We start from the raw sequence: 9445 nt of genomic DNA, 5'->3' as shown, positions 1-9445 counted from the left end.
TCTCATGTCCTCTGCAGCTTTATTTTTATTTCTGTGGTGCCTTCAGCTCTCTGCATGCCTCCGTTTGGAATGTGTAGGCCGGCGTGGGCCTGTGGCCCACACCCCATCTCAGCGGTGAGGGTGGGAGCGGGGGAGAAAACGCCACCCCTGCAGAGACCATTTTGAAATCTGTGAGGATTTCCGTGCCATCTGGACCCGCTGCCAGTCTGCCCCAGATAGTAAGGGTTGGCAACGGTACCCGACGGTGCAATATGGCTCTCTCTTTAATGAACTACTAACTGTCCCCCGTTTTAATTGATGTGACATTTGAGCCATTTATCTCTGACATTTCAATGAAGGATGATTCTCAGCCTTGCCATTTACTTTTTTGTGCTATTTTCTAAGAGTCATTTGCATTTTTCTGCTCTAAACCTGCTTTTTGTCTCTCATTAGCTAATTAGAGAGCAACATGCACAATTAATAAAAATGAACATAACCTAGTTTGATATAGGCTTGATGAGGGATAATCAGAAAATCACTGTTTTCTTAATGTTCATCAAAAATGATGTGAAGGGCTACCTGTGGTAAAGGTGACTTCGATAAAGCCTTGTAACCTTTACCCACATACCAACATGTAGCCTACAGTGTGGGACAACTTATGTTCGCAGCATGGGGAGAATCAAGCTCAATTAATCAGCATATGATTGCAGTAAGCAGCCCCCTCTGCTGGATCTTCTGAGCCATACTGTTTGAAATCATTTTAATGCAGCATTCAGTGGCCAGACAATTATCATATGTGGCAGTAACAGTGGATGTTTTTGTGTTTGCTTTATTACATTTAGGGGGAAAAAAGCATCAAATGTGCAATTTAAAATTTCTTGAAAGACAATTTTTGCTTTTTGTTTTCCTATTTTTTTTTTATTGTATATGAATGTAATTACTGCTGGCACTTCAAAGCTGTTTTGCACATTATACATTTTGTTTGTACAGTCATATGTATTTATACTGATGAGTACAAATAATTTATTTTAAAAACAGGAAATTCTTTGGCCATGGTTTGTTGAAATAAACAGCCTGAAGTGCGTGTGAGTGACATAACAAGCTGGTATACCAAAGGCTCCACACTCAATTGTTTTCCATAATGACACATATTTTCAATCTTTTAAAGATATCCTTTAAAAACACGGCTCCACTGATGACGACTGTTCCTTTGATTGTGAGCGGCATCATTGCCAAGGTGTGGTGCCCTGTCTGTGTTGGCAGCCGGGCTGATATCTTTTGTTTGAGACTCAAAGAGCTCCTTTTCCTGTTCAGTTTCCCTCACTATTTTTGTTTGTGTGAGGTGTTGATAGACTTATATGTTGCACAGCTTCCTTTTAGTGTACAGCACCAGATGTTTGTGAGAATAACAACCCTAACCTTTTTGTCATAATGACAGAAATTGTTTATTAGCAGTTTTGTCCATCCGGTAATGCATGATTGTCATAGCTCAGTCATATACTGCCTGTCTGTGTCTTGCTCTCTTTTCCTGTGTTCGCAATCTCACTCTCATGTTGGCGTGGGAGGAGTTGAAGTCATTTATGATATCAGATATTCTCTAGGAGAGCAGGAAAGTCCTGACAGACTGAACAACCACCATCCTCTCACACAGTGGTGTGTGTGAGTGTGCATTTTAATCAGTTGAAATGGCTCTGTGGGCCTCACATTGCACATTGAGGAGGTCTGGGTGTTCTCATTGTGTATACCCAGTGTACAGTAGACGTTATGTCTGTTCCTCTAAATGAAACCATGGAGCAGGCATGAAAAAAGCAACCTGTTATTTTGCTCTTTTTACTTTGACACTTTGTTATTCCACTCCTCTCAAAAGAATTAGCTTGATCATCATATAAGCAATGCCGCGACCACAAAGACGTGACTAAATTTCTCTGTACCCTCTAGTGCCCACTTATTTAGTGTGCCTGTGTGCCTCTGTCCCTCCATCTCTGATATGATGTTGCTTCTCTATTTTACTGTTGACATAGTGCAATGAATGTCTGAGCACTTTGCAAATGAAGAGGCTTGAACTCCTGACAGGCAGTGTCGCCGGCACCCTGACACACTGGCCCGCACATGCTGTGCGGCATAATGATGACATTAGGATCCAGTGATAATATCAGGACGCACTTCAGATAAATGACTGATAAACCAGGGGTTGTGCCTCTCGTATTACACGCTTGACAGAGCAGCTAATCAGTGTCCAAGTGACTGCTATTACATAAATCATGAGCTCGACTTTGATGCATATTCCATCGGTGTTCCCTATTCATCACGTCATCTGGGGGAGACTCTCTGGATGACTGGCTGCCGGGCCAACACACATTTTAAGAGCACATTATGTTTTCATTAGAATTTGATATGATCCATTCCAGTGTTGATTTGATTTTATGTGCTCGGGTCATTTGATAGGAAACTACCAAGGAGAGGGAGTGTATTGTTACACTTTGTTAGCTGTTTGGGGTTTCATTTCACTCTACTGCACAATTACAGTAAAGATGCTTGTTGATAAACAGCATTGTTTCTTCGTATAATAAATGTATTTTATTTAAATTATCAAAGCTATTTTTTTTTTTTTATTTAATTGTCCACAAATTCCACATTATTTCTGACTTTGGTTTAAAATAAATATTTCAGCAATAAGAGGCTGATTAGTACATAATTGTTTTATTTAACCATAGAATCAAATTCAAACATTCAGAGATGAAGTTGGAAGGGAGATATGGGGTGTTGAAGTGAGTCACCATGTATGTTTTATTCTCCAGTATTGGGGTCAGAGGATGTGAAGGTGGGGGTGTTAATTTAATCCCCATTCTTACCCAGAGCATGGCCACACTCTCTAAGGAGCTTTATCTCTGACAACTGTGTCAAATTAGAGAGACCACGAGCCCCTCATAAAGAATATGTCTGTCAGACTACATTGTTCCTGGCCTGTGAAATATACGGCCGAGAGAGACAAAAATAGAAGATAACACCGTAGTCCCACAGTTGGACTCGAACATGATGAAATAATTTTCAAGCCATGTGATCCTGTCAGTGAGACAAACCGCTAATAAAACTGACGTCCACGTATTATTCTGTACCTTTTGTGCTTTGCTATTCATAGGTTTCAATAAGCATTGTTGTACCCAAAAAGCCCACCTCTTCTGGCATCATTCCTGGTATTTGTGTGGTCTAATAATTTTTTTATCTTTCATGCTAATAAAATGCTTGAACAGAATAATTTAGAGAACTTTATTGGATCTTAATTCATTGTAATTCAGCCTGGCTGTATATAATTGATGGGAGTGTAACATTCCATTAGCCATGGTACATAACTCTAGGTCAGTCCAGTCTGATAAGTGCCCATCATTTATCTCCCTGGTATCATCGCCGTCCCACAGTCAAACATGTAAAACAACTCTTAATGTTCTCCCCAGTCCCCTATGGGTGTTTCTCCCTGTTATCATCATTGCCTCTATTCTAGGGGGACTTCCTCTGGAGACAACATTTTCATAGACCTTTGACCTAAACCATATTTTCCATTTGAATGGTCTGACTAGTGAATATTTACAAGCATGTTTAATGTATAATAGATCTCATCTGTGAGTATCAGGAGCCATTTTCTGCTCAGTCAGGTTCTGGTGTTGGCCTTGGCCCTTTGCTTGAGGTAATATTGACCCCTCTTAAAAACAAAATGACCTGGGCCTCATTTAGGCCAAGTAGTATGCATACGTATTGTACAAGTCCTAAGGGCATACATGTTTATAACAAGGAAAGCTGGCGGTCTCGAATGTAAACATCTTAGCACTGTAATATTATTGTATCAGTAAAGTCCCAGAAGGTGGTAGATTTAATAATGTGGGTGGATTATATAAGAGAGAGAAATAAAGCAGTAATTTGAAATTGTTTGGGGACCTTTTGTGTCAATGGTTATGGAGGCTAAGGGACAATTCCATTCCCTCAGGCCACTGTTAAAAAGGCAATGACTTTTCTTGTACATGCACAGCATTTTGGAATCTACATGCATTACTAGCACCACAGGCTTTTATCATGTGATTAGTAATACATAATACATTTGATTCTATTATCATGCATGGAAGAAAAAAAAAATGAATGAAGGTGGTGAAAGGAAGAACTCGATGATGATGAATAACGTCGCAGTGAAGTGCTTGAATATACATTTAATAGCGAAACAGATCTCGGTTTGCTTCTCGGGGTGCTTATACAACAACGGGGTTTTTAATCTCTTTCTTGCCGATGAAAGTCCCAGTAATTGCTATATTTCCCTTTTTGTTTCAAGGACCTTTGATGATCCCTTGGCTTGCATCAGAGGGCAAAGTCATTAGTGGAGAAATGAGCTCAAGTGAAGAGAAAGAGATTGCGGGGCTCCCAGCATGATTGGAAACTTTGCCTCACATTGCATCCTAATTTGAATTCAATTGTCAATGTATATGTGGTAGATAAAGACAATTAGAAAATACGTACTTATAATTTATTTTTTGTTTTGTTTATTTCTATTTCTCTTTGTGTATAATATATGTTTGAAAAAAGAACCATGGAACATCCTCTTTTCTTAAATATTTGTATATTATCAATTTAAAATTACACTTACAATTACAGTACATATTTATATTTGACAGAGAAAATGTATATTTATGATTAAAATTCCCTTCCTCATCATATGCTAAATACAAAGGAGTTGCATTGCACGTGTAGCTGAACCGGCAAACAGTATGTTCTATGTTATAATGCTGCAATCATCATCAAGTTGTTCAGGGAGGGAGTGGGGGGTGCAGGGACATGTGAAATATGAAATCCTGTCAATCAAACTGCGGTATACAACACTCTGTTGCGGTTGGGTGACAGTGGTTCTTTCATGTAAATCACAGACATTAGAAATAAAAGACAGGCCTGTTGACTTGTTTCATGCTGGGAATCGGTGGCCCAGCATGTGTTGCTCTGTCTGTGCTTCACTCTCCTGTGGAACCGCTGTCCCCTGGGTCCTAGCACTGCTCCCTGGGGTGCACTGCATATAATTACCCACAATCCACCCTGAAACAGCTCTCATTTACAGTAATCAACAGTCTGCACTTCAAAGGATTCATGTGGCATCAGACACCAAGAGCCAGAGTGTGTGATTACAAATTATTATTATTGCCTCACAGTTACCTATATATACTAAAGCTGATGACTGTGTTAACTAAGGAGACGATGAGATTACTGCATGTTTTTTTATCTGTTTGTTTTTTTTGGCCCATTAAGGGCTGATGAGGGCAAAGATGATGTACTATATGCTGCTAACAACTTCAAAAGGAGTCTTAGTTCAATATAAGGTCTGAACAACAGCAGCAAAAGCATCAGATGTCTAATATTATACAGGAGGGTGTGAGGAGAAACGGGGGGTAAGCCTCATCAAGGGCTTAAATTTACATGACTAACGAATTCAGAATGCAAGTAAGAAATGCAAGATCATTTGATCATTTGGCAGACGTGATGGTGGTCTGTGTGATAATGGTCATTATAATAAACCGGAGCCATCATTAGGCTTGATTTCAGATAATGGTCAGTGTGGAAACCATTTTATACAAAGAAAAGCCTTTCCCCATTAAAGACATATTAAGTGAATTAACTCACATCATGAGTAGGGAACCACTGTGTGGTACTGCTTGGAACATAATGTGCTTCTAATGTGAAGCGATTTCTCCTGACTGGAGACAAGTCAGCCAGTTAACATTCATAACAATTTGCTTTAAGTCAAGTCAAGTTAGTTTTATTTGTATATCCCAATATCACAAATCACAAATTTGCCTCAGGGGGCTTTAACCGAGCAGCATTCTGCCCTTCACTGCAGACTAAATATTATACTACTAATACTGTACTGAATATTATATATGTTTGTGTCCATATAAATCTATAAGAATCACATATATATTGCAAAATCACAGAATTTGAACTGCTTATGGGAAACAAATTACCCTTTTTTATAGACTAAAATGTTACTGGTTTGTGAAACATAAGAACTGGATAAATATACAATGTTTTTGTGATTGTGTCAAGATTTCAGATGGTAATGTATTTTATGTTTGTTAATTTTCGCATCCATATTATGTTTTATATATGACAAAAGCATAATAAACAAAACATATGTGGTGCTAAACAAGCATAATTGTAAATGGTGTAAATTTAATTTTGTATCCAATCTTTATTATATTAGCCATAATTATGCAAAACAAAATATATAAACATTGTATGTTCATACACAAAGTTTATAAATTGCACATTTTACAATAAATGATTCTTGGAATTTCTGTTTTTAATATTGATATATATGTGCATGTGCAAATATACATTACATACCTCAGTAATTTAGTAATTCAACGATCCCAATTTACCTCTTGGCAAAATGGCTGCTGTGCATCCGGAGAGACCACCTTCAGACATGACATCCTCTGCTCTCTAGTGGGAAGAGCAGCGTCCTCCACAGAAGCTGCCTCTGACCCTCTGGCACTGCTGGGCCTCATCATTGCCGGTCCATTAGGGATGCTGGAGCAGGTCTCCAAACGGGCACGGCTGCACCACATTACTCCTACCCCTCACTGCTGGCAGGTCCCCTAGTGGCCAGGTCATGTCATGGCATGGGTGCCCTGTGAGTGAGCTTGTACCAGGTCTGCCCTTGACATGCCCCCCCCTCTACTCCTCCTCCTCCTTCTCCTCCATGGAGAAGGGAGAGCAGACCGTCCGGATGGGGCACTGGGGGTGCCAGCTGGTGCCAGCTGCGAGGGGAGATATCCAAGGTGGCGGACACCTGTCCTAACTCGCGCCCCCCAGCTCCCACAATGCATCTGGTGCGGCCCCGCAGACCCATCGTGGGGAAATGAGGCGCTAACCTTGAGGAGAAATGCTCCCAGCGTCGCATTAAGAGAGGCCCTAATTGCTGAGTGCTAGCACTGCCAAATGACATTAGGATGTGCTGTCGTTTACTTTAACATAATGGCTCAGCGTGTTTTTTGGCTAAACTTCCTTTGCTTCTCTGAGGTGTTTCACCACAGTGGCCATTTCGGCCCTGTCATGACCAATCAGCGGAGGACTTGAGGATGATAGCGATTCTTGAGGACAATAATTCTAAAGACATTTGCGAGTTGTGCATTCAAATGTAAAATTGAGCTCTATGGTGGGAAAAAAACACTGCAGTGGGCCACATGACTACTCCATACTATGAACTCACTATACCATGTAAATAGCTGCCATTTGTGAAATAGCAAGTGCATTAACTGTACAAGCCGGATGAGTGATTGTATTATTTATTCCCTTTTTTTATCAGACCGCATGCTTGTATGGCTTTGTCGTTTCAAAGAAATACTAACACAGTCCACTCAGTGTGATTAAATTAAACAAGCATGCTCATTACATTATGCATACTGTAATAAGAATAGCCCTGACCGGTCTGTAGCAGTATAGCAGGCTCCACCGAGAATGATCACATGTTTCGCTGCTGTACTAGATTTTTGGGGCACCCATTAGCAGAACAAAAATCACCTTTGATTTAATGAAAGGTCCTCATTTGCTTACCGGCTCCCCTCACTTACGGGCACATGGTTAAATTAAGCACTACCACCACCCCACCCCCCATCTTTGCCTCCATTCGAAGGAGACACCGTCCCCTCTCCTGCAGTATAATGCTGTGATGATTCTATGATCTGGTGTTTCAAGTCTGCGGGAGTGTCAGAAATCCACTGCAAGGTGCTTCTAATTGCAGATACACCTCAGCACTTGAAAGTAATGAATGTGAGCATGGTGAAACCTCCAAGGATCAAACGCTAGTAATACATCATCAGTTCTGAAAAGGGTAATTCGTTTCCCTTCGCCAAGCAAAATATTAGAAGTTCAGATAGGGGGTTTTATTATTAATTTATTCTTCCCCCAATACATGATTTTGTAATTGAAGTGCTATGAATAAAGTAACCCATATATCTTAGCGAGCCATGATGCATCCATTGACTAGATGTGGGATTTGAGTGTGTAAATATTGTCTGTAGCGATTTGCAACAAGGATGATTCTTCCTCAAACACACTTTGGTGATATGTTTGATTGGATTTTGAGCCATCCATTTCCCAAGATCATAACAAATCATACTTTATTGTGTCTCATCTTAGATCTATAGTGTTATTTACAGTACTTCTGGCAAGCTTAACTCAGTGATTTTGTTTGAAGTTTTGTTCATAGAAAGGCTCATATTGTTGGCAGCTCTTTTATAATTGTTTAAGTCTTAAATTGGACAGACCTTTTTTTCGGTTGTAAAAGGTAATTGTAGCATTTTACGTTCCCATACATTCAAACATATGCATGAATAAAATCCAAATGTTATTTCTAAACTTTGCTTCACCTGATCCCTCCGAAGAGTATCACCTCCAGTCGCCATGGGGTAATCGTGCCACAGGGACCCAGTCAAAACAAGTCCAGCAGTTCACTAGAAGACGGCCTCTTACTGCTGGTTGACCCTTGCGGCCACCAAGCTGTTGACCCCAGGAACACAGGGGTAAGAAGTTCAAAGCCCAGCTGTCCGTGCGTGATCTCTCCGTCTAGGCCACAGTCGTGCGCCGCGGGGCCACTTCCCCCACTGCCTGAAACTGGTCTTCACTCAAACAAAATCAGGATATGCTATGCTCCTTCAATGGTGCTCTTAACTGCCGAAACTCAGTTGAGCGCAGAGTGTTTGTGTGTTCGCGGGATGTAATTTACGGCCTTGTGTTGAATGCGAGCTACCAACCTTGTGCAGGGACCAGTGTTGCGGCTGCTCATGGCATCTGCTCAGATGGCCACTGAGGAACAAGCATAACAATGTGCCATTGACGGGCCAGATGATGTCCAACTGCGAAGAAGAGTTTGGACAGGAAGGGTAGGAGAAGGGCAAAAGAGACAGGAGAGGTTGATGGACTTTACAAGAAAACTAAAAAAATATGAAGTCCGAAATCCCAAAAAGATGTTAGATAGACTTAAGATTAATCGTGGTAACATGAGTGCAATTCATTTCATGGGATATTTATTGCATACTTGCTGCTGTAGAGCCTGTCACTAAAATACTCACATAATCAATCCCTTGTTATTTCAATGGAGAGACAAATCAGAGTTGTGGTCTGCAGTTAAAGCCAGGTCTCAGAGACCTGTCATCTGAGGTGTACAGTTAGGAGGTGGCTATCCCCTAGGGGAGGAGAGAAAGTGCTGGGGGGTCTGAGGTGTAAAAACCCAGGAATTTCAGGGGCTGATAAATGAGGCTCTTCCTAACTGCATATGGTATGTGTTTTAAACTGACTCCCCCTCGGCCCTCCTTGTAGCCAGCCATCCTTCATGAAGAGTTCAGGGGCCCTCTGCTGTACATGGGGGCCCTGTTTTGTTGCCAAGACAGGCCCCCTGCATAGGCTGCATATGGGACTGTATGACGTCTGGCTTGGC

Source organism: Thunnus maccoyii, chromosome 14 (assembly GCF_910596095.1).
Source record: "Thunnus maccoyii chromosome 14, fThuMac1.1, whole genome shotgun sequence".
NCBI classification, from domain to species: Eukaryota; Metazoa; Chordata; class Actinopteri; order Scombriformes; family Scombridae; genus Thunnus; species Thunnus maccoyii.
The sequence above is the reverse complement of the archived record's forward strand: the minus strand, read 5'-3'. Positions refer to the sequence as shown.